Source organism: Triticum aestivum, chromosome 2B, assembly GCF_018294505.1.
Source record: "Triticum aestivum cultivar Chinese Spring chromosome 2B, IWGSC CS RefSeq v2.1, whole genome shotgun sequence".
In the NCBI taxonomy this organism is placed as follows: Eukaryota; Viridiplantae; Streptophyta; class Magnoliopsida; order Poales; family Poaceae; genus Triticum; species Triticum aestivum.
The window spans coordinates 588,408,135-588,412,750 of NC_057798.1; positions in this window are offsets into that span (position 1 = coordinate 588,408,135).

Here is a 4,616-nt window from a genome sequence, read left to right on the forward strand (position 1 = left end):
GTTTTGGGTAAGGATTCGATGGACTATGGAATAAGGAGTGGCAAGAGCCTAAGCTTGGGGATTCCAAAGGCACCCCAAGGTAATATTCAATGACAACCAAGAGCCTAAGCTTGGGGATGCCCCGGAAGGCATCCCCTCTTTCGTCAATTCCATCGGTAACTTTACTTGGAGCTATATTTTTATTCACCACATGATATGTGTTTTGCTTGGAGAGTCATTTTATTTGATTTAGCTTTTCTCGATGCTTGAATAAAATACCAAGATCTGAAATTATTAAATGGGAGAGTCTTCACATAGTTGCATAATTATTCGACTACTCATTGATCTTCACTTATATCTTTCGGAGTAGTTTGTTGTTTGCTCTAGTGCTTCACTTATATCTTTTAGAGCACAGTGGTGGATTTGTTTTATAGAAACTTTTGATCTCTCATGCTTCACTTAGAATATTTTTAGAGTCTTAAATAGCATGGTAATTTGCTTGAATAATCCTAATATTCTTGGTACTCAAGATTAGTAAAAACTTTCTTATGAGTGTGTTGAATACTGAGAAAAGTTTGATGCTTGATAATTGTTTTGAGATATGAAGATGGTGATATTAGAGTCATGCTAGTTGAGTAGTTGTGAATTTGAGAAATACTTGTGTTAAAGTTTGTGATTCCTATAGCATGCACGTATTGTGAACCGTTGTGTGATGAAGTCGGAGCATGATTTATTTATTGATTGTCTTCCTTATGAGTGGCAGTCGGCGATGAACGATGGTCTTTTCCTACCAATCTATCCCCCTAGGAGCATGCGCTTAGTACTTTGTTTCGATGACTAATAGATTTTTGCAATAAGTATATGAGTTCTTTATGACTAATGTTGAGTCCATGGATTATACACACTCTCATCCTTCCACCATTATTAGCCCCTCTAATACCGCGCACCTTTCGCCGGTATCATACACCCACCATATACCTTCCTCAAAACAGCCACCATACCTACCTATCATGGCATTTCCATAGACATTCCGAGATATATTGCCATGCAACTTTCCACCGCTCCATTTATTATGACACGCTCCATAATTGTCATATTGCTTAGCATGATCATGTAGTTGACATCGTATTCGTGGCAAAGCCACCATTCATAATTATTTCATACATGTCACTCTTGATTCATTGCATATCCCGGTACACCGCCGGAGGCATTCATATAGAGTCATATTTTGTTCTAAGTATTGAGTTGTAATTGTTGAGTTGTAAGAAAATAAAAGTGTGATGATCTTCATTTTTAGAGCATTGTCCCAAGTGAGGAAAAGGATGATGTTGACTATGATTCCCCCACAAGTCGGGTGAGACTCTGGACGAAAAAAAGAGGCAAAAAAGGGAGAAAAGGCCCAAACAAAAAAAATGAGAGAAAAAGAGAGAAGGGACAATGCTACTATCCTTTTACCACACTTGTGCTTCAAAGTAGCACCATGATCTTCATGATAGAGAGTCTCTCATTTTGTCACTTTCATATACTAGTGGGAATTTTTCATTATAGAACTTGGCTTGTATATTCCAATGGTGGCTTCCTCAAAATGCCCTAGGTCTTCGTGAGCAAGCGAGTTGGATGCACATCCACTTAGTTTCTTTTGTTGATCTTTCATATACTTATAGCTCTAGTGCATCTGTTGCATGGCAATCCCTACTCACTCACATTGATATGTATTGATGGGCATCTCCATAGCCCGTTGATACGCCTAGTTGATGTGAGACTATCTTTTCCTTTTTGTCAAAGTTCAAAGAATTTCAGAGTGAAGTGGAGAATCATCGTAACAAGAAAATGAAGTTTCTACGATCTGATCGTGGAGGGGAATATTTGAGTTACGAGTTTGGCCTTCATTTAAAACAATATGGAATAGTTTCACAGCTCATGCCACCTGGAAGACCACAGCATAATGGTGTGTCCGAATGTCATAACTGCACTTTATTGGATATGGTGCGATCTATGATGTCTCTTACCTATTTACTGAAGGAAATATGCCCTAGAGGCAATAATAAAGTTATTATTTATTTCCTCATATCATGATAAATGTTTATTATTCATGCTAGAATTGTATTAACCGGAGACATGATACATGTGTGAATACATAGACAAAACTATAGTCACTAGTATGCCTCTACTTGACTAGCTCATTAATAAAATATGGTTATGTTTCCTAACCATAGACATGTGTTGTCATTTGATTAGTGGGATCACATCATTAGAAGAATGATGTGATTGACATGACCCATCCTGTTAGCCTAGCACTTGATCGTTTAGTATTCTGCTATTGCTTTCTTCATGACTTATACATGTTCCTGTAACTATGATAATTATGCAACTCCCGTTTACCGGAGGAGCACTTTGGGTACTACCAAACGTCACAACATAACTGGGTGATTATAAAGGAGTACTATAGGTGTCTCCGAAGGTACATGTTGAGTTGGCGTATTTCGAGATTAGGTTTTGTCACTCCGATTGTCGGAGAGGTATCTCTGGGCCCTCTCGGTAATACACATCACTATAAGCCTTGCAAGCAATGTAGCTAATGAGTTAGTTACGGAATGATGTATTATGTAACGAGTAAAGAGACTTGCCGGTAACAAGATTGAACTAGGTATTGGATACCGACGATCAAATCTCGGACAAGTAACATACCGATGACAAAGGGAACAACGTATGTTGTTATGCGGATTGACCGATAAAGATCTTCATAGAATATGTAGGAACCAATATGGGCATCCAGGTCCCGCTATTGGTTATTGACCGAGAATGGTTCTAGGTCATGTCTACATAGTTCTTGAACCCGTAGGGTCTGCACGCTTAACGTTTCGATGACAATTTTATTATGAGTTTATAAGTTTTGATGTACCGAAGTTTGTTCGGAGTCCCGGATGTGATCAAGGACATAATGAGGAGTCATGAAATGGTCAAGACATAAAGATTGATATATTGGACGACTATATTCGGACACCGGAAGTGTTCCGGGAGTTTTCGGAGAAAACCGGAGTACCGGAGGGTTACGGAACCCCCCCGGGAAGTAATGGGCCTTGATGGGCCCTATTGGAGAAAGAGAGGGGCCGGCCAGGGCAAGTGGCGCGCCCCCTCCCCTTGAGTCCGAATAGGACAAGGAAGGGGGGCGGCGCCCCCCTTGCCTTTCCCCTCTCCCACTCCTTCCTTCCCCCTCCTTCTTGGATTAGGAAAGGAAGGTGGGAAACCTACTTGGAGTAGGTTTCCCCCTCCTAGGGCGCGCCTCCCCTTAGGCCGGCCCCCTCCTCCTCTCCCCCTTTATATACGGGGGCGGGGGGCACCCCATAGACACACAAGTTGATCTACGGGTCATTCCTTAGCCGTGTGCGGTGCCCCCTTCCACCATATTCCACCTCGGTCATAACGTCGCAGAGTTTAGGCGAAGCCCTACGCCAGTAGAACATCATCATCGTCACCACGCCGTCGTGCTGATGAAACTCATCTCCGGAGCTCAGCTGGATCGGAGGCCGGAGATCGTCATCGAGCTGAACGTGTGCTGAACTCGGAGGCTCCGTACGTTCGGTGCTTGGATCGGTCAGATCGTGAAGACGTACGACTACATCAACCGTGTTGTGCTAACGCTCCCGCTTACAGTCTACGAGGGTACATGGACGAACACTCTCCCCTCTCATTGCTATATCATGACCATGATCTTGCGTGTGTGTAGGAATTTTTTTGAAATTACTACGTTCCCCAACATATCCATATACCCTAAAACGATCAGGGAGGAGGATAGATCGGGAGTTCCGCCGCCACAAGCCTCTGTAGCGACCAAAAACCAATCGGGACCCTGTTCCGGCACCCTGCCAGAGGGGGGAACCCTCACCGGTGGCCATCTTCATCATCCCGGTGCCCTCCATGACGAGGAGGGAGTAGTTCACCCTCGGGGCTGAGGGTATGTAGCAGTAGCTATGTGCTTGATCTCTCTCTCTCATGTTCTTTAGGTGATACGATCTTGATGTACCGCGAGGTTTGCTATTGTAGTTGGATCTTATGATGTTTCTCCCCCTCTACTCTCTTGTAATGGATTGAGTTTCCCCTTTGAAGTTATCTTATCGGATTGAGTCTTTAAAGATTTGAGAACACTTGATGTATGTCTTGCCGTGTGTATCTGTGGTGACAATGGGATATCACGTGATTCACTTGATGTATGTTTTGGTGATCAACTTTCGGGTTCCGCCCATGAACCTATGCATAGGGGTTGGCACACGTTTTCGTCATGATTCTCCGGTAGAAACTTTGGGGCACTCTTTGAGGTTCGATGTGTTGGTTGAATAGGTGAATCTGAGATTGTGTGATGCATATTGTATAATCATACCCACGGATACTTGAGATGATATTGGAGTATCTAGGTGACAATAGGGTTTTGGTTTATTTGTGTATGAAGGTGTTATTCTAGTACGAACTCTAGGGTTGTTTGTGACACTTATAGGAATAGCCCAATGGATTGATTGGAAAGAATAACTTTGAGGTGGTTTCGTACCCTACCATAATCTCTTCGTTTGTTCTCCGCTATTAGTGACTTTGGAGTGACTCTTTGTTGCATGTTGAGGGATAGTTATATGTTCCAATTATGT